This window comes from Lutra lutra, chromosome 2 (genome assembly GCF_902655055.1).
Source record: "Lutra lutra chromosome 2, mLutLut1.2, whole genome shotgun sequence".
NCBI lineage: Eukaryota > Metazoa > Chordata > Mammalia > Carnivora > Mustelidae > Lutra > Lutra lutra.
In genome coordinates, this window is record NC_062279.1 from 132,993,570 (window position 1) to 133,018,903 (window position 25,334).

Genomic DNA, 25,334 nt, shown 5'->3' on the forward strand with positions numbered 1-25,334 from the left:
CGGGAGATATAAAAGCCCTTTCTGGAGAAATAAAAGAACTAATATCTAACCAAGTTGAAATCAAAAAAAGCTATTAATGAGGTGCAATCAAAAATGGAGGCTCTCACTGCTAGGATAAATGAGGCAGAAGAAAGAATTAGCGATATAGAAGACCAAATGACAGAGAATAAAGAAGCTGAGCAAAAGAGGGACAAACAGCTACTGGACCACGAGGGGAGAATTCGAGAGATAAGTGACACCATAAGACAAAACAACAATAGAATAATTGGGATTCCAGAAGAAGAGGAAACAGAGAGGGGAGCAGAAGGTATATTGGAGAGAATTATTGGAGAGAATTTCCCCAATATGGCAAAGGGAACAAGCATCAAAATCCAGGAGGTTCAGAGAACCCCCCTCAAAATCAATAAGAATAGGTCTACACCCCGTCACCTAATAGTAAAATTGACAAGTCTTAGTGACAAAGAAAAGATCCTGAAAGCAGCCCGGGAAAAGAAGTCTGTAACGTACAATGGTAAAAATATTAGATTGGCAGCAGACTTATCCACAGAGACCTGGCAGGCCAGAAAGAGCTGGCATGATATATTCAGAGTACTAAATGAGAAAAACATGCAGCCAAGAATACTATATCCAGCTAGGCTATCATTGAAAATAGACGGAGAGATTAAAAGCTTCCAGGACAAACAAAAACTGAAAGAATTTGCAAATACCAAACCAGCTCTATAGGAAATATTGAAAGGGGTCCTCTAAGCAAAGAGAGACCCTAAAAGTAGTAGATCAGAAAGAAACAGAGACAATATGCAATAACAGTCACTTTACAGGCAATACAATTGCACTAAATTCATATTTCTCAATACTTACCCTGAATGTTAATGGGCTAAATGCCCCAATCAAAAGACACAGGGTATCAGAATGGATAAAAAAAACAAAACCCATCTATTAGTTGCCTACAAGAAACTCATCTTAAACCCGAAGACACCTCCAGGTTTAAAGTGAGGGGGTGGAAAAGAATTTACCATGCTAATGGACATCAGAAGAAAGCAGGAGTGGCAATCCTTATCAGATCAATTAGATTTTAAGCCAAAGACTATAATAAGAGATGAGTAAGGACACTATAAAATACTCAAAGGAACTGTCCAACAAGAAGATCTAACAATTTTAAATATCTATGCCCCTAAAGTGGGAGCAGCCAACTATATAAACCAATTAATAACAAAATCAAAGAAACACATCGACAAGAATACAATAATAGTAGGGGATTTTAACACTCCCCTCACTGAAATGGACAGATCATCCAAGCAAAAGATCAACAAGGAAATCAAGACCTTAAATGACACACTGGACCAGATGGACATCACAGATATATTCAGAACATTTCATCCCAAAGCAACAGAATACACATTCTTCTCTAGTGCACATGGAAGGTTCTCCAGAATAGATCACATTCTTGGTCCTAAATCAAGTCTCAACCGGTATCAAAAGATTGGGATCATTCCCTGCATATTTTCAGACCACAATGCTCTAAAGCTAGAACTCAATAACAAGAGGAAATTTGGAAAGAACCCAAATACATGGAGACTAAACAGCATCCTTCTAAAGAATGAATGGGTCAACCAGGAAATTAAAGAAGAATTGAAAAAAATTCATGGAAACAAATGATAATGAAAACACAACGGTTCAGAATCTGTGGGACACAACAAAGGCAGTCCTGAGAGGAAAATATATAGCGGTACAAGCCTTTCTCAAGAAACAAGGAAGGTCTCAGGTACACAACCTAACCCTACACCTAAAGGAGCTGGAGAAAGAACAAGAAAGAAACCCTAAACCCAGCAGGAGAAGAGAAATCATAAAGATCAGAGCAGAAATCAATGAAATAGAAACCAAAAAAACAATAGAACAAATCAACGAAACTAGGAGCTGGTTCTTTGAAAGAATTAATAAGATTGATAAACCCCTGGCCAGACTTATCAAAAAGAAAAGAGAAAGGACCCAAATAAATAAAATCATGAATGAAAGAGGAGAGATCACAATGAACACCAAAGAAATACAGACAATTATAAGAACATACTATGAGCAACTCTACGCCAACAAATTTGACAATCTGGAAGAAATGGATGCATTCCTAGAGACATATAAACTACCACAACTGAACCAGGAAGAAATAGAAAGCCTGATCAGACCCATAACCAGTAAGGAGATTGAAACAGTCATCAAAAATCTCAAACAAACAAAAGCCCAGGGCCAGACGGCTTCCCGGGGGAATTCTACCAAACATTTAAAGAAGAACTAATTCCTATTCTCCTGAAACTGTTCCAAAAAATAGAAATGGAAGGAAAACTTCCAAACTCATTTTATGAGGCCAGCATCACCCTGATCCCAAAACCAGACAAGGATCCCAACAAAAAAGAGAACTACAGACCAATATCCTTGATGAACACAGATGCAAAAATTCTCGCCAAAATACTAGCCAATAGGATTCAACAGTACATTAAAAGGATTATTCACCACGACCAAGTGGGATTTATTCCAGGGCTGCAAGGTTGGTTCAACATCTGCAAATCAATCAATGTGATACAACACATTAATAAAAGAAAGAACAAGAACCATATGATACTCTCCATAGATGCTGAAAAAGCATTTGACAAAGTACAGCATCCTTTCCTGATCAAAACTCTTCAAAGTGTAGGGATAGACGGCACATACCTCAATATTATCAAAGCCACCTATGAAAAACCCACCGCAAATATCATTCTCAATGGAGAAAAACTGAAAGCTTTTCCGCTAAGGTCAGGAACACGGCAGGGATGTCCGTTATCACCACTGCTGTTCAACATAGTACTAGAAGTCCTAGCCTCAGCAATCAGACAACAAAAGGAAATTAAAGGCATCCAAATCGGCAAAGAAGAAGTCAAACTATCACTCTTTGCAGATGATATGATACTATATGTGGAAAACCCAAAAGACTCCCCTCCAAAACTGCTAGAACTTGTACAGGAATTCAGTAAAGTGTCAGGATATAAAATCAATGCACAGAAATCAGTTGCATTTCTCTACACCAACAACAAGACAGAAGAAAGAGAAATTAAGGAGTCCATCCCATTTACAATTGCACCCAAAACTATAAGATACCTAGGAATAAACCTAACCAAAGAGACTAAGAATCTATACTCAGAAAACTATAAAGTACTCATGAAAGAAATTGAGGAAGACACAAAGAAATGGAAAAATGTTCCATGCTCCTGGATTGGAAGAATAAATATTGTGAAAATGTTTATGCTACCTAAAGCAATCTACACATTTAATGCAATTCCTATCAAAGTACCATCCATTTTTTTCAAAGAAATGGAACAATAATCCTAAAATTTATATGGAACCCGAAAAGACCTCGAGTCGCCAAAGGAATATTGAAAAAGAAAGCCAAAGTTGGTGGCATCACAATTCCGGACTTCAAGCTCTATTACAAAGCTGTCATCATCAAGACAGCATGGTACTGGCACAAAAACAGACACATAGATCAATGGAACAGAATAGAGAGCCCAGAAATAGACCCTCAACTCTATGGTCAACTCATCTTCGACAAAGCAGGAAAGAATGTCCAATGGAAAAAAGACAGCCTCTTCAATAAATGGTGTTGGGAAAATTGGACAGCCACATGCAGAAAAATGAAATTGGATCATTTCCTTACACCACACACGAAAATAGACTCAAAATGGATGAAGGATCTCAATGTGAGAAAGGAATCCATCAAAATCCTCGAGGAGAACACAGGCAGCAACCTCTTCGACCTCAGCCGCAGCAACATCTTCCTAGGAACATCACCAAAGGCAAGGGAAGCAAGGGCAAAAATGAACTTCTGGGATTTTATCAAGATCAAAAGCTTTTGCGCAGCAAAGGAAACAGTGAACAAAACCAAAAGACAACTGACAGAATGGGAGAAGATATTTGCAAATGACATATCAGATAAAGGGCTAGTGTCCAAAATCTATAAAGAACTTAGCAAACTCAACACCCAAAGAACAAATAATCCAATCAAGAAATGGGCAGAGGACATGAACAGACATTTCTGCAAAGAAGACATCCAGATGGCCAACAGACACATGAAAAAGTGCTCCATATCACTCGGCATCAGGGAAATACAAATCAAAACCACCATGAGATATCACCTCACACCAGTCAGAATGGCTAAAATTAACAAGTCAGGAAATGACAGATGCTGGTGAGGATGCAGAGAAAGGGGAACCCTCCTACACTGTTGGTGGGAATGCAAACTGGTGCAACCACTCTGGAAAACAGCATGGAGGTTCCTCAAAATGTTGAAAATAGAACTACCCTATGACCCTGCAATTGCACTGCTGGGTATTTACCCTAAAGATACAAACGTAGTGATCCGAAGGGGCACGTGCACCCAAATGTTTATAGCAGCAATGTCTACAATAGCCAAACTATGGAAAGAACCTAGATGTCCATCAACAGACGAATGGATAAAGAAGATGTGGTATATATACACTATGGAATACTATGCAGCCATCAAAAGAAATGAAATCTTGCCATTTGCGACAAGGTGGATGGAACTAGAGGGTATCATGCTTAGCGAAATAAGTCAATCGGAGAAAGACAACTATCATATGATCTCCCTGATATGAGGGAGAGGAGATGCAACATGGGGGGTTGAGGGGGTAGGAGAAGAGTAAATGAAACAAGATGGGATTGGGAGGGAGACAAACCATAAGTGACTCTTAATCTCACAAAACAAACTGAGGGTTGATGGGGGGAGGGGGTTGGGAGAGGGGGGTTGGGTTATGGATATTGGGGAGGGTATGTGCTATGGTGAGTGCTGTGAAGTGTGTAAACCTGGCGATTCGCAGACCTGTACCCCTGGGGATAAAAATATATGTTTATAAAGCTGTAAAAAAAAGAAAAAAAATAGAAATGGGGAAGATGATTGTCAGAGAAAATTTTTTTAGGTGTGGATTTAGAGACCTTATTGATAGAGATCAAGAGAAATAGATGGCCAAGAATTTAAAATACATTTAATTAGGGAGATAAATAGAGACATTACCAACATTAATAATAATAATAATAATAGTAATAATAATAATAAACTCATTTAAAGAGAACCGAGAGAAATATTTGGTATGCAAAATATAATAATTGAAATAACTAGTGAAGTAAAATGATGGAATAATGACTGAATAGATACAGTCGAAGGAGAAATTACTAAAGAAGGATCAAACAACTCACTAAAATATCCATAAGGAAGAAGAAATAGTAAATAGAGAAGTTTAGAGACAAAAAAGAAAAATAAAATAATTAACACCTTTATAATAACATGATACCATAGAATACCGACAACAAAAAGGATTTAAATAAAATGAAGACAGAAGACAATAAATAAAAAATCTCAGATTGGAGAGGCACCTGGGTGGCTCAGTTGGTTGAGCATCTAACTCTTGGTTTCGGCTCATGTCATGATCTCAGAGTCCTGGGATTGAGCCATGCATGGGACACCCTGTTCACCTGGGTGTTTGCTGGAGATGCTCTCTCCTTCTCCCTCTTCTCCTTCCCCTGCTCACACTCTCTCACTCTCTTAAATAAATAAATCCTTAAAAAAATATCACATTGGAAAACCTAGGGAGAACCCAAGGGAGAGATAAGCAAAGCCCTACAACTAGATCCATTTTACTGAAATCTAAGAACAAGAAATAAAAGGATTGTACTGCTTAAAAATAAATAAATAAATAAATAAATAAATAAATAAATAAATAACAAATAAATAAAAAGCAAAATTAAACTCCCTAGGAGCAAAAGCACATAATTAACAAAAGTTTTGTTAAGTAACCTAATTGACATTAGGTTGCTCAATAGTATCAATATATACATAAATAACTCAACTTTTTCTTATGTGTGTGTCTTGTAAGAAAATTTTGAATAGGTAAGAAGATTACTAGGTGTATCCAATGGAATAATTTGAAGAGCTATAAGGGTATCCTTTAAGACCAACTGATTCTGGATTTTGTTGTCTTTAAGCCAATTTACCTTTAAGCTAATTTACCTTGTAAATTGTAGGTAATTGTAAGTAACTGAAAGTTATGCAAAGCAAGTCTTATTTTTAAATGTGCAAATGAATTCTGTCCAGTGGAGATTTCATTAATTTCTTCTCTTCTTTCCTTCCTACTCTTGAAATTTGCCAGTTTTTATTCCATTTGTAAATTCATTTCACTATTTCTTTACCCAAAACAAATTTGTGTTTCTTTCACTTCTCTTTTGAATTAGCTGAAAAATATCTCTAGGTTTTTCATAATACCACGCTAAATAAATATTCAATAAGAGTTCATCTAATATCTGTATGAGAGTCATGATTTTACTTTTTAAGTAACTTATTCCTCAACAATTTCAGAAGTCTCCCACTAAGATTCCCAGTGAATCCATTCACCTTATGTTACTGGATAAACACTGCTGCCAGAGAAGCATAACCTATATATGGGCTGCTCAAGCCCAGGAAACTCTTTTGTTGACTCTCTGAGATGAATCTATACAGCAATAGAATTTTACTGACTGTCTAATTTCAGTTTTTGTTGTATGCTTTTTTGTTGCTTGGTTGGTTTTGGCAGCAGTGATTAGGAATTTGGATCTATCACTTGGTCATTTTATGATCTCTGTAAATGCATTAATGGTTTATAGAGATGTGTTCACTGCTCGATAGAGGCAATAAAGAACAGGCTTATTAGCCTTTTTTTCTTGTGTATGTGTCCATTTTTAGTTCAAATCAGTCCAAAATTTTTAACCACTGTTAAAGAAATCTTTCATATCTTAATTAGTGAGCTTTTGCATTTTTGTGCTTGCTATTGACTCAAGGCTCAAAGTATAAAATTGTAGCTGTAAGTTATTTTTCTGCCTATGTGTCTATAATTTAGAAGGGTATTTACTTCTTATGGCATGAATAGGCAATATTTTCCTACCTCTGGAAGGTATTAAGAAATCAGCCTATATAGTCTCTTAAAATAATGGAGTGATGTTTTAAATAATTTACAGAGAATAAAAACACTTCCATAAATATTAAATTTCTAAAATCTACAGGAAATAAGAAACATGTGCTTCTAATTTAAATATGTTATAATTATAAGATAAAGAAAAAAAGATAAAGGTAATACTTTGATAAAAGCTAACCCAGAATCTTTAAATAATCTAAGCTTACATAAATTAGGTAAAATTTTGGCAAAAAATAAGTTACTGCTTTTGGTTTAATAAAAAATAGCTGTACTTTCTCTTATTGATCAGTTTAAGTAGAATGGCTTTTTATTTTACATAGCATGATGATTCTACTTGGCTGTGATTTTTCTAAATTTATATAGTTTTGCTAATTGATTAAGTAACACTACCCCACAGATTCTTAAGATTATGAAAAATATAAATATGCATTGAATCAAATTGAGCCATTATTCTGACAAACTCAATAATATGTGATTTGCTAGTATGTCAGTTTGAATGATTTTCAAGATCTTTAGGTAACTTAAAATCTTAGACTGGTTTAATTAAGTTAGTTAATGAATACTCATTGGCTATCTAAATAATTTCTATGACAAAACAGACACTCTAACTGCTAGTCATAATTTTAAGTTTACATAATTTGCTTCTTATTTTTATATGCTGCAGGAAGTGTCTTTGGTCCATGTTAATAAAAACATTCATTTTTGCCACTCTTAGAATTTGTGCAATAGATATTTGTGTCTGTAGAAAGTTATGTTATGTGCATTCAAGACTTCTGTATATAACCTAAAATGCTGGTCCATGACAGACTCTACTCAATTTGCCATTGCTTAGCCTTTCCCCCAAGTTCAATTTTTTCTTTGACATAGAAATTAGTCACTGTGGCTAAGAGTTATAATCTAAACTGTTGAGACTATTCTAGGAGCAACAGTTACAGAATGAAAAATATACTATGTTCACTAGAGGTGCTAGAAATTAGGTTTATTTGATATGTTGTTATTCATGAGTAGCATGAACACTGCTTTCAAATTAGAAGAGATGCTTAACCTTCCCAGGATTAAATTTATATAGATAAAATATTACTTATGTAAATATTTTATAAATTTTCCGCTTTAAGAAAATGTGGGGAAATACTACTCTTTGTACTTGGTGCTTTTGCAAAAGCCTTAGCCTCCTTAGACTTAAGAAATGTATATGATATGAACATAGAGAATATTTGCTTTCACTTCTCCAAGAAATATTTTAATTTTCATATACCATGAGAGACAAGATCTGTAGTCATTTATCTCTTATCTGTCACTCCTGTTCTGCCTATGCTGTGATCTGAAAGGTTAATAAGCTTCTACTGTCTTCCCTAGAGAGCCAAATGATTACAGCCTGAACTAGGTCCTTGGATTAAGCCCTGAGGAGGACAGAGGCACTACATAGGTATTTACACATTAGAAGGGATGAATCCCAGAATTAGACAACATCTCTAAGCTTGTAAAAGCTTATGACATTCAGGTTCATTTGGCTTCCAGAAAGGTTGATTTGCATATCTAAAAAGATTAGGGTGAAAATCCTTTCCTTCAAGCCTCAAAGCAGTAAAAGTCCTTCCTTCCTTCCTTTCCCTTTCTTTCTTTTTCTTTTTTCTTTTTTTAAGATTTTATTTATTTATTTGACAGACAGAGATCACAAGTAGGCAAGAGTTAGGCAGAGAGAGAGAGGAAGGGAAGCAGGCTCCCTGCTGAGCAGAGAGCCAGATGTGGGGCTAGATCCCAGGACCCTGAGATCATGACCTGAGCTGAAGGCAGAGGCTTAAACCCACTGAGCCACATGGGCGCCCCTTTCTTTCTCTTTCTTTCTCTTTCTGGGAGTAGAAGAGGACAGTCTTTCTCCAGAATATAAACAGAAAAGGAGATGTTTTTTTTCTCTCCTCTTCAGGGTGTAAACCTCTTCTCATGCTATCTTCAGAGGGGGGACTGATGGTACATGTCACTCAGGCTGTTGATCTGGTTGTATCAATAAACAATTATTTTCCTGGCTGTAACTTTGCAGTGGAGTGACATCTCACACAGCTTACTGTTCCTGACAAAACAACAAATTTCCCAGAAATTGTCAGGGTTCATAATCTTTCTGCTTATCAGAGTCCCAGCGGTGAGTTGCCTGATATTTGGTAAGGGTCAAGCATTATCAGACATAGCACTGGTTATTATTTAACTAATAACATCAATCTTTTTTTTTAATTTAGCATCTTCTAAACCAGTTCTTCTTAATTAAGGCACATATCCAAATTACCTATAATATTTTATAAAAATACATATATTTAAGTTCTACGCCAAACTTACTGAATCACCTTACTTGATATTCTTGACATATTCTTGCTATGTTCCTGGGATTTTCTTGGTATGTTCTTGGTATACTAATATTCTTTCATGCCATATATCAAAAGCTTTCCTACTATAAAAATGATGTTAATAAATTTTTATAAATTAGCTATAACATTCAATGACTTCTGTGAAAATAAATTTAATCATTGTCCTTAATGACATCTTACCTAATATGGGGGAAATGACAATTTTCCCTTATTTTGCATACTACAGAAACATGCATTTTTGTCACTTGCATTATTTTTGTTGTGAATTTTTATCATAAGCTTCTCACTTGAAAATTATCAGTAGTAAATTAACCATGATTATATTATGTGTCCATCATTTACACATAGATTTTTATTTTACTCTAAAGTTAACCTTAAAGATTTGTACTCAGTTACAGGCCAGAAGTTCTTTCTTCATCAAAGAAAGTCTCAAAGCTCTGCCTTGTGGAAGGCACTCTGTCAATTACCTAAAACCAATGACACTTCAAAGAATAGTCTTTGGGTATAACCTTCTGATGTTATTGCTTAGACAACGTTCAGGCCATACCCCTGGGCTGACAGGATTTCCAACTCTCTTTAGAATTAATGTTAATCCAAGATCCAGGAGAACAAGAATTAATTATATAGACCTTAATGAACTGATGAAGGGAATTTAATTAAGCAATTAATTTGGAATATTCCCGGGATTGTTTTGATGTTCTATTATTTGAATATATTTTTTAAAAAAAGTTTTTTTCTTCTTAAGCTGTCTCCAACCCATGATGACTTAATAGGCTCTGATTTGAAAAACTGAAATGAAATATTTAAAAATTATATCTGACTACAAAAATTTCAGTTAACATACTTAATAATGAGAAAACCAAATTTTCCCACTAAGATCAAGTATAAAGCAATAATGTCCCCTCATATTATTCCTTTTCAGCATCACCAGAAGTCCTTGCAAATACGATAGGCAAAAAGGAAAAGGAAAAATAAAGGTATACAGATTGAGAGAGAAGAATAAAATGGTCTTTGCAGGTGACATGAACACCTTTGCAGAAAATCCAAAAGAACTGACCAAAAAACAAACAAACAAACAAAAAACTTATGTTGCCAAATAGCAGTTATAGCAGGATACAAAGTTATCATCCAAAAGTTAATTGTTTTTTCCCAAAGATTTTATTTATTTATCTGTCACAGAGAGAGATAGAGAGAGAAAGCACAAGCAAGGGAGTAGCAGGCAGAGGGAGAAGGAGGCTCCCTGATGAGCAGGGAGCCCCATGCAGGACTGGATCCAAGGACACTGGGATCATGACCTGAGCAGAAGGCTGATTGCATAACCAACTGAGCCACCCAGACATCCCTAGTTGCTTTCTTATATAAAAACCTGAACAAGCAGCATTGGGAGTTAAATATATAATATTATGTGTATTAGCACCAACAATTTAAAGAGAAATAACTTAGGTTTACATCTAACAAATTATGTACAAGATCCATATGAGGAAGACTATAGAACACTGATAAAATAAAAATGAACTAAATAAATGGAACGATATTACATGTTCAAGGTTAGGAAAACTAAAAATTGTCAAAATGTCTGTTCTTCCCAATTTCATCTACAGATTCAATGCATTCATCATAAAAATCCCAAAAAGTTAATTTATGAATACTGACAAATGAACTCTAAATTTTGTATAAAGAAAAAAAAAATACCCAGAATAACCAGCACAATACTGAAGGAGAAAACAAACTTGGAGGACTGACACGATCTGACTTCAAGACTTACTATAAAAATATAGTAATCAAGACAGTTTTATACTGGTGAAAGAAAAGACAGATCAATGGAACAGAATGGAGAGACCAGAAATACATCTGCACAAATACAGTCAGCTAATTTCTGTCAAAGGAGCAAATGTATCACAAAGGAACAAAGGTGAGTTTTCCTCAACAAATGGTGCTGGAAGAACAAGACATCAATATGAGCCTAGATGCTGACTTTACAACCTTCCCCAGAATTAACTCAAAAAGGATCATGGGCTTAAATATAAGTGCAAAACCACAAAACTCTTAGAAGATATAACACTGGAGTAAGCCTAGATTATCTGGGTGTGTTAATCTCTTTTTAGATATAACACAAAAGTAATAATCCATGAAAGAAAAAAAATCAATAAACTAGACTTCGTTAAAGTTAAAAAGTTCTTTCTGTAAATGGCAATGTCAAGAGCATAAGAAGACAAAACACAGTATGGGAAGAAATAATTTCAGAAAACCACCTGATAAAGAAGTGCTATCCAGAATATACGAAGAACTGTTAAAACTGAACAATAATAAACCAAACAAGGCAGATAAAAAAATGAGCTGAAGACTTTAACAACCATCTTACCAAAGGAGATATACAGATGGAAAAGAAACAAATGAAAAAATATTCCACACCATGTGTCATCAGGGAAATATGAATTAAAACAACAATCAGATACCACCACATATTTATCAAAGGTCAAAATTGGGTACACTTTCAATGCCAATTGCTGACAGAGATGTGCTGTGGAGCAAAAAGAACTCTCATACATTGCTGGTGGGAATGAAAAATGGTATAGACACTTTGGAAGACAGATTGGTGGTTTCTTAAAAAGTTAAACATACTCCTATCATACAATCCAGTAATTGCACTCCTTCATATTTGCCTAAAGGAGTTGAAAATTTTTATTTACTTAAAAACCTACACAAAGATGTTTATAGGAGCTTTATTAATAATTGATAATACTTGGAATAAACCAAGATGGGCTTCATTAGAGGAATGATTAGTAAATTCTGGTATATTCAGACAATAGAATATTATTTGCAACTAAAAAAAAGTGTTATTAAGCTATAAAAGATCATGTAAAAATCTTAAATGCACATTATTCAGGGAAAGAAGCTGATCCAAAGGCTACATACTATATAATTCCAACTATATAACATTCTACGAAAGGCAAAACTATGAAGAAAAGAAAAGTAGTTTACTATGAAAAGAAAAGTAGTTACCAGAGATGGGGCAGGGGGAGATAAATAGGCAGAGCACAGAGGATTTTTAGGCCAGTGAAAATACTCTGCATGAAATTATGTGATAGATAGACATTTGTCCAAACCCATAGAATATACAAAACACAGAGTGAGCCCTAAGGTAAACTACAGAATTTGGGTAATTATGATGTGTCAATATAGGTTCATCTTTGGTTAAAAAAAAAAAAAAGTAACACTCTGGTGGGTGATGTTGACTATGTTGGCTCTGAGAGAAGCTATGCATATATTAGGGGCAGGGGGTATATGGGTAATCTCTATACCTCCTTCTCAATTTGACTGTGTTTTAAAATAATTGCTCTAAAAATTTAAGTGTTGGCACAGACACCACCTACCATAATTCAAAAAATTCTAATTGAATTTTCTTACTTTTATATGGCAATGATTATGCAATAAGGATATTATTCAGTAATAATATTTTCTCCCTCTTACTAGGATAAATTGAAAAGATCAAGCAACTATGGCCTTGTCTGCAATGTCATTTGAAATGAATAATTATTTAATCCAATATGATAAATCATTTTTAAAACTAAGGTTGACTTTATGGAACCAAAGTTTACGAAGCCCCATCTGGCATACAGTGTTCTTAGGCTTACCGATGGTAAGAAAAACCATTTCCTGGAAAGTCAAGGGTCCTTAGGATACTTTAGAGCTCTCAAGAGGAGAGGGATTTACACAAATTATAAACACTGCAAGTGATTCTGGAGGAGAGCTTATTGAGTTTGGTTTCCTATTCTTATAGGAGCAAATAACGGAGGTTTCCTCCATTATTTGGTTTCCTATTCTTCCTATAGAAAGTTTCCTATTCTTATGATAGTAAATAATCGAGGTTTCTAAAAGTTAAATCTGAGATTCTTTATGAAAACTTCCAGCATAGCATATACAGGAATGCCTATAGGAAAATTAATGCTTTTGCCAAACTTATTTAAATATGCAAGCTGTGTCCAATAAGCCTCTCCATATTTGCCATCAATAATAATATTTGTTTGGAATTATTTTAATAGAGAAAGGAAGCAATGCGTTAAGGAAAGTTAGGGCAAACCAATAAAGGCTACAGCATATGTCTAATGAAAAACCACGTATTGATAGAACTTATCCTTCTGGGACTGATTATTTAGTAGCCTTTGAGATATTTCATAACTTAGTGAGTATAACGGTACACAGTCATTCCTGTTTATGTACCTGCAAATGAATTATGTCCAGTGGAGTGTCAATTGACACCTCTCTCTACATGAAGAAAGCCAGTTTTATATCCATGTGTGAATTTATTTCAACATTCCTTTACTACATATGAAGTCATGCTTCTTTGATTTCTCTTTGATCCCTTTGTAACATCTGCCTGGTTCTCTAATTAATAACGAGTTAAGTAAAATCTTCTACTCTGGTTCATTTCTTGAAAGTTATCCTTTAACTATATACCCTTTTGTCTGCTCTCTCTCTTTTTCTGTGTATACTCAACACACACACACACAAACACACGTACATACATACACACAGTTTTGAGGGGAGAGAGACGTGAACCTACAGTATTATCTTGAACACAATGAGATTCAAATTAAGTATTGGAATAATTCAGTCTTGAGCACAAAATGCTTAAAAATTCTGCTACAAAAATTATTAATAAAGACGATTTTAGAGGAAGTATTCCAATAAGAAGAGAAACAAATCCAGGAGAATGCTAAAGTCCCACAGGAATTCAAACTTCATAAATATAGTGATAATGCTATGATCTAAAACAAGCAAATAAATATAAACCTTTACTAACCTAAAAATGTAGATATAAAGAAAAAAACAAGTAAATGGTCATATATTTGATTTAAGGAAATATCATTTAAAGCTATGTAAATAAAAATAAACAGCAGGCTTTGTTGCCAGAACTTTAAAACAATTTATAGAGAAAATGTGTTGAAGAATTTATAATTTTAATTTCAAACATATTTTATTTGAAACTTGAGGTTAAACCTCTTTAAATAAATTTTAAGATACTTTTTTAAAGATTTATGATTTATTTTGTTTTTGTTTATTTATATATTTCTAAATTGTTTTATTTAAATATAGTTGTCATACAATGTTACATTAGTTTCAGGTGTACAAAATAGTGATTCAACTTTTTATAGGCTATGCTATGCTCACTACAAGTGTAGCTACCATCTGTCACCATGCAGCATTATTATGATACTACTGATTATTTTCCCAATGCTGTACCTTTTCTTCCCATGACTTTTTAAATTAAATTTAAATTCCAGTTAGTTAACATATAATGTAATACTAGTTTCAGGTGTACAATATAGTTCAACACTTCCATACATCACCTCATCACAAGTGCACTCACCAACCCCCTTCTCACCTCCCCTCTGGTTACCAGTAGTTTTTTTCCTATAGTTAGGAGTCTGTTTCTTGGTTTGCACAAAACACTTAAATGGTAAAGTTTATTTTAATTTCAGTGTATAACATATGGGTTAAAACATAATTTATTTCAGCTCCAAACTAAAAGTTTTATGAATAAAATCATTTTTTTTTTTAAAGATTTTATTTATTCATTTGACAGAGATCACAAGTAGGCAGAGAGGCAGGCAGAGAGAGGAGGAAGCAGGCTCCCTGCTGAGCAGAGAGCCAGATGTGGGGCTTGATCCCAGGACCCTGGGATCATAACCTAAGCCGAAGGCAGAGGATTTAACCCACTGAGGCATCCAGGAGCTCCATAAAAGCATTTTTTAAAAGATTTTATTTATTTATTTTACAGATAGAGATCACAAGTAGGCAGAGAGGCAGGCAGAGATAAGAGGAAGCAGGCTCCCTGCTGAGCAGAGAGCCCGATGCGGGCTCGATCCCAGGACCCCAGGATCATGACCTGAGCCCAAGGCAGAGGCTGTAACCCACTGAGCCGCCCAGACGCCCCCACCCCCGATAAAAGCATTTTTTAAAAAATAGACTAAGAACTAATTTTATATATTTGAGAATATTTTTAATGTTTTTTTTTTTTTTTTTTTTTTTTAATATTTTATTTATTTGGGCGCCTGGGTGGCTCAGTGGGTTAAGCCGCTGCCTTCGGCTCAGGTCATGATCTCAGGGTCCTGGGATCGAGGCCTGCATCGGGCTCTCTGCTCAGCAGGGAGCCTGCTTCCCTCTCTCTCTCTCTCTGCCTGCCTCTCCATCTACTTGTGATCTCTCTCTGTCAAATAAATAAATAAAAATCTTTTAAAAAAATTAAAAATAAATAAATAAATAAATATTTTATTTATTTATTTGACAGAGAGAGACACAGCTAGAGAGGAAGCACAAGCAGGGGGAGTGGGAAAGGGAGAACCAGGCTTCCCATGGAGCAGGAAGACCAATGGAGGGCTCAATCCCAGAACCCTGGGATCATGACCTGAGCTGAAGGCAGACACTTAATGACTGAGCCACCCAGGTACCCCAGAATATATTTAATGTTTTTCAATCATATGATAAGTAAAGATAGTTAATTGACACAAATGTCCTCTTTATTTTTAAAAAAATGAATCTCATTTTTTGTGTGATTACAGTATTCCATATTAATCCTACTGAGAGAGACAACTGGAAAATTGTGTCTCATCTCTTCTGGATTCTGCTCTATTTGCCTTTATCTTTTATTGATTGTAATGTGTCTTTTTTGTTGTGAAAACTCTAACCATGACTATAACGTCTTTTCTGAGTTCTGTGAGTGCTTCTAGTGAAACATGGAAACTGAGACTAACCTTGGGGATTCCAGACAACCCACAGCGTATGATGGCAATAGACAACAGATATAATATATAAACTTGACCACTGGCTTCATAGCAATTTATTTTGAAAATTACACAAATAAATAGAAATTGTGATAAAAACGTATATAAAAATTCAACATAACTTTTGAAGACATCACTTTAAATATATTGTTAGTAAACATATTCATTAGTGTATAGTTTATATTAGTTCAGTAAAGCATAAAAATACATAACCAATGTGCTTTTTATTTTTATAGACAGCTTCATTAAAGATATCTAGGCAATAACATTAATTTCTAGGGAAATAAATGAAATGTAATATTCCTTTATAACAAACATAAATTTTAATTCCTAATTGATTATTAAATATTCAATTTCAAATTTCTTTCTATAATTTTCTGAAAGTTTAAGAGTCTGTCTCTTTACACAATTAATAGTTTGAATAAGGAGATGATATCTAGACATCATAAACTTAGCAAAGGGATGCAACAATGCTCACCTGTCAGTTAAGTGAACAGCAGAAATGATATCCCATATTCTGTTTATGCCAGTTACATTTAATACACGTATAGAGGTATAATAACAGAATTGGAATGGACCAAGACAGATAATAAGAGTTAATTTGGGGGGCGCCTGGGTGGCTCAGTGGGTTAAGCCGCTGCCTTCGGCTCAGGTCATGATCTCAGGGTCCTGGGATCGAGTCCCGCATCGGGCTCTCTGCTCGACAGGGAGCCTGCTTCCCTCTCTCTCTCTCTCTCCGCCTGCCTGCCTCTCTGTCTACTTGTGATCTCTCTCTGTCAAAATAAATAAATAAAATCTTTAAAAAAAAAAAAGAGTTAATTTGGCAGGAAGCAAGTTTTTCTTTTGTTTGTTTTTTGTTTTATAGCAAAAAATAAGTGGATACTTTGGTGAGTTTGAAATTAACTACCTTGCTAACACAGACCTATGTATTTTTCTCTGCAATATTTGGTGAAATATTTCTTATTTAGTAAATGCAGTGTTTTACATGATTATTTTTTAAAAATATTCAAAACTAGTTCTAAGTACCATGTTAACAGAATACAGAACATGAAACCTGAATTTATAACTCTAACCTGCCACTTCTGAGATCTTAACAAATCATTTAAATTAAATGCATACTAGATTTCTCATTTTCAGAAAGTGGATAATGATAAAATCTTTTTTGGCTTGCTCTCAAGGGCAGCCAGGATGACAGGGGTGGAGAATAGGGGATGAGGAAAGGATTAATTTTTGCTGGCTTTCTCATTAGCCAATGAGCAATGGCTGGTGAGGGACAAATGCCCTGGCATCATTTCCTTTGTATAAACAACCTCAAGGTCATTTTATCAAATCTTAGAGTTCTGAGGAAATTGAGGCCCTCTTGCATATAAGAATGATCTCAATAGAAGTCATTTTTTGTCTTTTGTCATTTTGTCTTTTTAGTCCCATGTCCCCAGCTTTTTAACTTCTACTTTTTGGGTCATCTCCCAAGGAAATAATCATTAAGTCCTAGGTCAGGCTGTACTTTTAGGAGATCCCCAAATAAGACAAATGACGAAAAAATTAGTAAGAATAGATTTTCATCAATGTTCAGTGTACCTGCTTAAGATAATTTTCAGTATTTAAAACAAAGAAAAAAATATTACCAAAAATCGTGATGTTGAACAGCATATTAAATCTGATTTTTTTCAGCTTTATTGAGAGATAATTGACAAATTTTCAGGATATTTAAAGTATAAAATCTAATGATTTGATATACATACACAGATTTTCTGCCACTTACCATGTGGTTATATCTGGATAAGCTCATCATAAGTTAAGGATATCATAAGTCAAAAATACATTTAAACATCTTACCTCTGCCCAGCATGATGACAGAGTATCACAACAATCACAATATTACCAATCAGGAAAAATATCAAAATTTAAAATTTGAAGTATGGTTACTACTAAATGCAAATCATTTTTGCACCATCATAAAGACAAAAAATCCTAAGTCAAACCATCAAAAGTCAGGGCTGTCTGTACATTTTGAAAAGTCAAATCTGATTTTAAATCTCACAGTAAGACTAGTGTATATAAATAGTCTTTTATTTGTAATGGTATATGAATGGTAGAGTAAATTTTTAGATGCTGGATTGCATCTGCTTTAATGTATTAACGTCTCCAACCCAACTTACACAACCTGATTAAATTAACATGATAATTTGGCTAGAATATGACAGGTGACTAAAAAGTTAATACATTTACTGTAACTTACTTTGTAATCGAAAACCAAAATTGTGTATATCCTCAATGTTTTTATTTGATTATAATCAACCTAATCCAGTAAGGTAAAACAAATGCTACAATCACTAAATATCATGAGGAATGTTTTATCATTTTAAAAATTTTTGAATGTAATGAAACATTGTAATATAGAAATGTGGATGGGGCGCCTGGGTGGCTCAGTGGGTTAAGCCGCTGCCTTCCGCTCAGGTCATGATCCCAGGTCCTGGGTTCGAGCCCCACATCGGGCTTTCTGCTCAGCAGGGAGCCTGCTTCCTCCTCTCTCTCTGCCTGCCTCTCTGCCTACTTGTGATTTCTCTCTGTCAAATAAATAAATAAAATCTTAAAAAAAAAAAGAAAGAAATGTGGAGAATATGCAATACATGGAAATATACAAAACAAGTTAATCACCTCGGAATATTTGTATAGATTGAAAACATATTTGTATTATATATTATAAGAAAATTAATAAAATGTCAAACAATTTCTTTTTCCAGAGCTAGCAAATCCAGGAAACTTTACAAACACCTGGAAAAATCCAGCAAATTATATATATATATATATATGTAAATATATAAATATGTGTGTATACATATATATATTCCAACAAATTGTATACATTAATTATCTATATTTGTCTTTTAACTTATATGAATTTCTTCTTTTTAAAATTCAACCATTAAAGTGTACATTTCAGTATATACACGAAATTGTGCAACCATCACCTACAATCTAATTTGAAAACATTTTGATCACCCTTCCCAAATAAAATGCCATATTCATTAAGTACTCACTCCCACTCCTCCCTTCAGTTCAGACTCAACAATCATCAATTTATTTTAAGTCTCTATGGATTTGTGTCTTTTGGACATTTCATAAAACAGAATCATATGGTGGTCTTTTCTGTCTGGTTTCTTATTCTTAGCATACTATCAAAGTTCATCCACATTGGAGCATGCTTTAGCACTTTATTATTTTTATTGCCAAATTGTTTACCATTGCATGGATATACCACGTTTTGTTTATCCATTCATCAGTTGATGGGCATTTGAGTTTTTTCCAATTTTTGTCCATTATGAAATTGGTATAAACATTCGTGGACAAGTTTTGTAGTGGGCATATGTTTTTGTTTTGGGAGGTATATTTTTAGAGGTAGAATTGCCAGGTCCTATGGTAGTATGTTTGTATATTATGAGGACATGCAAAACTGTTTCCACAGCAGCTGCATCAATTTACATACAGACTAGAAACATGAGGGTTGTAATTTCTCCACATTCTCACCAATACTTGTTACTGTGTGTCCCCTTGATAATAACCTCCTAGTGTGTGAAAATGTTATTCCTCAGGGTTATAATTGGCTTTACCTTAATAACTAATGATATTTAGCATCTCTTCATGTGTGTATTGCTGTTTGTATCTCTTCTTTAGAAAAATATCTTCAAATCTCCTGCCCATTTTTATTTTTAGCTTTATCAAAATATAATTGACAAAAAAATATCTAAGTTTAAGGTATGCAGTGGATGATTTGATATGTTTGTGTTGAGGGATGATTACAACAATGTTAGTTAACATATCTCTCAACTCACATAATTACCTACTTACACATAATATTTACACATAATATTTTGTGGTGAGGACTTTAAAGATTTACTCTTCTAGCAACTGCCAAGCATAAAGTATCATTAAAAAATATCACCATGCTATATCTTACATTCCCAGAACTTATTCATCTTATAACTGGAAGCTTGTACCCTTTGATCAACTTTACCCATTTCTCTCACCCTACTGCCTCACTTCACTTGCTCTTGGAAACCACCAACCTACTCTCTGTTTAGTTTTTGATTCTATATATAAGTGATAACATGCAGTGTTTGTCTTTCTTAGTCTGATTTATTTTGTTTAGCATAATGTGCTCAAACTCCATGTTGTCACAAATAGGATTTCCTTTTTTTATGGCCAGTAGTACTCCACTGTGTAAATATACCACATTTTCTTTATCCATTCATCCACTGACAGACATTTACGTTGTTTCCACATCTTTACTAATGTGAATAATGTCACAATAAAAATAGGAGTGCGGCTATTTCTTTGACATAGTGATGTCATTTCCTTTGGATCTATACCTGGAAATCATATTGCTGGATCATATAGTAGTTAAATTTTAATTTTTTAATAGGTAAAATTTTAATTGATTTTTAAAAAATTTTTTAATTTAACCTCCATACATTTTCCATAGTGGTTGCACTGATTTACATTCCCACCAACAGTGCACAAGATTAAGTCTTCTGATCCATGCACATGCAATGTTTTTCTATTTATTTAGTCACTTCTTCAAATTCTTTCAACAGTGTTTTGCAGTTTCCGTTGAACAAATTTTGCAAGACTTTTGTTTAATTTATTTCTAAGCATTCCATTTTTTGATGTTATTGTAAATTGAATTATTTTCTTTCTTTTTTTTTTAGAGATTTTATTTATTTATTTGACAGAGAGAGATCACAAGTAGGCAGAGAGGCAGGCAGAGAGAGAGGAAGGGAAGCAGGCTTCCTGCTGAGCAGCGAGCCCGATGCGGGACTCGATCCCAGGACTCCGGGATCATGACCTGAGCCGAAGGCAGCGGCTTAACCCACTGAGCCACCCAGGCGCCCCAAATTGAATTATTTTCTTAATTTGATTTTAAAATTGTATACTTTTATGATATAGAAATGCAATCATTTTGTTATATTGATTTTTTTTTTTTAATTTTTTTTTTTATTTTTTTCAGCATAACAGTATTCATTATTTTTGCACCACACCCAGTGCTCCATGCAATCCGTGCCCTCTACAATACCCACCACCTGGTGCCCCCAACCTCCCACCCCCCACCCCTTCAAAATTCTCAGATCGTTTTTCAGAGTCCATAGTCTCTCATGGTTCACCTCCCCTTCCAATTTCCCTCAACTCCCTTCTCCTCTCCAACTCCCCTTGTCCTCCATGCTATTTGTTATGCTCCACAAATAAGTGAACCATATAATAATTGACTCTCTCTGCTTGACTTATTTCACTCAGCATAATCTCTTCCAGTCCCGTCCATGTTGCTACAAAACTTGGGGATTCATCCTTTCTTTCTTTCTTTTTTTTTTTTTTTTTTACAGCTTTATAAACATATATTTTTATCCCCAGGGGTACAGGTCTGCGAATCGCCAGGTTTACACACTTCAGAACACTCACCATAGCACATACCCTCCCCGATATCCATAACCCCACCCCCTCTCCCAACACCCTCCCCCCATCAACCCTCAGTTTGTTTTGTGAGATTAAGAGTCACTTATGGTTTGTCTCCCTCCCAATCCCATCTTGTTTCATTTACTCTTCTCCTACCCCCTCGACCCCCCATGTTGCATCTCCTCTCCCTCATATCAAGGAGATCATATGATAGTTGTCTTTCTCCGATTGACTTATTTCGCTAAGCATGATACCCTCTAGTTCCATCCACGTCGTCGCAAATGGCAAGATTTCATTTCTTTTGATGGCTGCATAGTATTCCATTGTGTATATATACCACATCTTCTTTATCCATTCGTCTGTTGATGGACATCTAGGTTCTTTCCATAGTTTGGCTATTGTAGACATTGCTGCTATAAACATTCGGGTGCACGTGCCCCTTCGGATCACTATGTTTGTATCTTTAGGGTAAATACCCAGCAGTGCAATTGCAGGGTCATAGGGTAGTTCTATTTTCAACATTTTGAGGAACCTCCATGCTGTTTTCCAGAGTGGTTGCACCAGCTTGCATTCCCACCAACAGTGTAGGAGGGTTCCCCTTTCTCCGCATCCTCGCCAGCATCTGTCATTTCCTGACTTGTTAATTTTAGCCATTCTGACTGGTGTGAGGTGATATCTCATGGTGGTTTTGATTTGTATTTCCCTGATGCCGAGTGATATGGAGCACTTTTTCATGTGTCTGTTGGCCATCTGGATGTCTTCTTTGCAGAAATGTCTGTTCATGTCCTCTGCCCATTTCTTGATTGGATTATTTGTTCTTTGGGTGTTGAGTTTGCTAAGTTCTTTATAGATTTTGGACACTAGCCCTTTATCTGATATGTCGTTTGCAAATATCTTCTCCCATTCTGTCAGTTGTCTTTTGGTTTTGTTCACTGTTTCCTTTGCTGTGCAAAAGCTTTTGATCTTGATAAAATCCCAAAAGTTCATTTTTGCCCTTGCTTCCCTTGCCTTTGGTGATGTTCCTAGGAAGATGTTGCTGCGGCTGACGTCGAAGAGGTTGCTGCCTGTGTTTTCCTCGAGGATTTTGATGGATTCCTTTCTCACATTGAGATCCTTTATCCATTTTGAGTCTATTTTCGTGTGTGGTGTAAGGAAATGATCCAATTTCATTTTTCTGCACGTGGCTGTCCAATTTTCCCAACACCATTTATTGAAGAGGCTGTCTTTGTTCCATTGGACATTCTTTCCTGCTTTGTCGAAGATGAGTTGACCATAGAGTTGAGGGTCCATTTCTGGGCTCTCTATTCTGTTCCATTGATCTATGTGTCTGTTTTTGTGCCAGTACCATGCTGTCTTGATGATGACAGCTTTGTAATAGAGCTTGAAGTCCGGAATTGTGATGCCACCAACTTTGGCTTTCTTTTTCAATATTCCTTTGGCTATTCGAGGTCTTTTCTGGTTCCATATAAATTTTAGGATTATTTGTTCCATTTCTTTGAAAAAAATGGATGGTACTTTGATAGGAATTGCATTAAATGTGTAGATTGCTTTAGGTAGCATAGACATTTTCACAATATTTATTCTTCCAATCCAGGAGCATGGAACATTTTTCCATTTCTTTGTGTCTTCCTCAATTTCTTTCATGAGTACTTTATAGTTTTCTGAGTATAGATTCTTAGTCTCTTTGGTTAGGTTTATTCCTAGGTATCTTATAGTTTTGGGTGCAATTGTAAATGGAATGGACTCCTTCATTTCTCTTTCTTCTGTCTTGTTGTTGGTGTAGAGAAGTGCAACTGATTTCTGTGCATTGATTTTATATCCTGACACTTTACTGAATTCCTGTACAAGTTCTAGCAGTTTTGGAGTGGAGTCTTTCGGGTTTTCCACATAGAGTATCATATCATCTGCGAAGAGTGATAGTTTGACTTCTTCTTTGCCGATTTGGATGCCTTTAATTTCCTTTTGTTGTCTGATTGCTGAGGCTAGGACTTCTAGTACTATGTTGAATAGCAGTGGTGATAACGGACATCCCTGCCGTGTTCCTGACCTTAGCGGAAAAGCTTTCAGTTTTTCTCCATTGAGAATGATATTTGCGGTGGGTTTTTCATAGATGGCTTTGATAATATTGAGGTATGTGCCGTCTATCCCTACACTTTGAAGAGTTTTGATCAGGAAGGGATGCTGTACTTTGTCAAATGCTTTTTCAGCATCTATGGAGAGTATCATATGGTTCTTGTTCTTTCTTTTATTAATGTGTTGTATCACATTGATTGATTTGCGGATGTTGAACCAGCCTTGCAGCCCTGGAATAAATCCCACTTGGTCGTGGTGAATAATCCTTTTAACGTACTGTTGAATCCTATTGGCTAGTATTTTGGCGAGAATTTTTGCATCTGTGTTCATCAAGGATATTGGTCTGTAGTTCTCTTTTTTGTTGGGATCCTTGTCTGGTTTTGGGATCAAGGTGATGCTGGCCTCATAAAATGAGTTTGGAAGTTTTCCTTCTATTGCTATTTTTTGGAACAGTTTCAGGAGAATAGGAATTAGTTCTTCTTTAAATGTTTGGTAGAATTCCCCCGGGAAGCCGTCTGGCCCTGGGCTTTTGTTTGTTTGGAGATTTTTGATGACTGTTTCAATCTCCTTACTGGTTATGGGTCTGTTCAGGCTTTCTATTTCTTCCTGGTTCAGTTGTGGTAGTTTATATGTCTCTAGGAATGCATCCATTTCTTCCAGATTGTCAAATTTGTTGGCGTAGAGTTGCTCATAGTATGTTCTTATAATTGTCTGTATTTCTTTGGTGTTCGTTGTGATCTCTCCTCTTTCATTCATGATTTTATTTATTTGGGTCCTTTCTCTTTTCTTTTTGATAAGTCTGGCCAGGGGTTTATCAATCTTATTAATTCTTTCAAAGAACCAGCTCCTAGTTTCGTTGATTTGTTCTATTGTTTTTTTGGTTTCTATTTCATTGATTTCTGCTCTGATCTTTATGATTTCTCTTCTCCTGCTGGGTTTAGGGTTTCTTTCTTGTTCTTTCTCCAGCTCCTTTAGGTGTAGGGTTAGGTTGTGTACCTGAGACCTTTCTTGTTTCTTGAGAAAGGCTTGTACCGCTATATATTTTCCTCTCAGGACTGCCTTTGTTGTGTCCCACAGATTCTGAACCGTTGTGTTTTCATTATCATTTGTTTCCATAATTTTTTTCAATTCTTCTTTGATTTCCTGGTTGACCCATTCATTCTTTAGAAGGATGCTGTTTAGTCTCCATGTATTTGGGTTCTTTCCAAATTTCCTCTTGTGATTGAGTTCTAGCTTTAGAGCATTGTGGTCTGAAAATATGCAGGGAATGATCCCAATCTTTTGATACCGGTTGAGACTTGATTTAGGACCAAGAATGTGATCTATTCTGGAGAACGTTCCATGTGCACTAGAGAAGAATGTGTATTCTGTTGCTTTGGGATGAAATGTTCTGAATATATCTGTGATGTCCATCTGGTCCAGTGTGTCATTTAAGGCCTTGATTTCCTTGTTGATCTTTTGCTTGGATGATCTGTCCCTTTCAGTGAGGGGAGTGTTAAAATCCCCTACTATTATTGTATTCTTGTCGATGTGTTTCTTTGATTTTGTTATTAATTGGTTTATATAGTTGGCTGCTCCCACGTTAGGGGCATAGATATTTAAAATTGTTAGATCTTCTAGTTGGACAGTTCCTTTGAGTATGATATAGTGTCCTTCCTCATCTCTTATTATAGTCTTTGGCTTAAAAT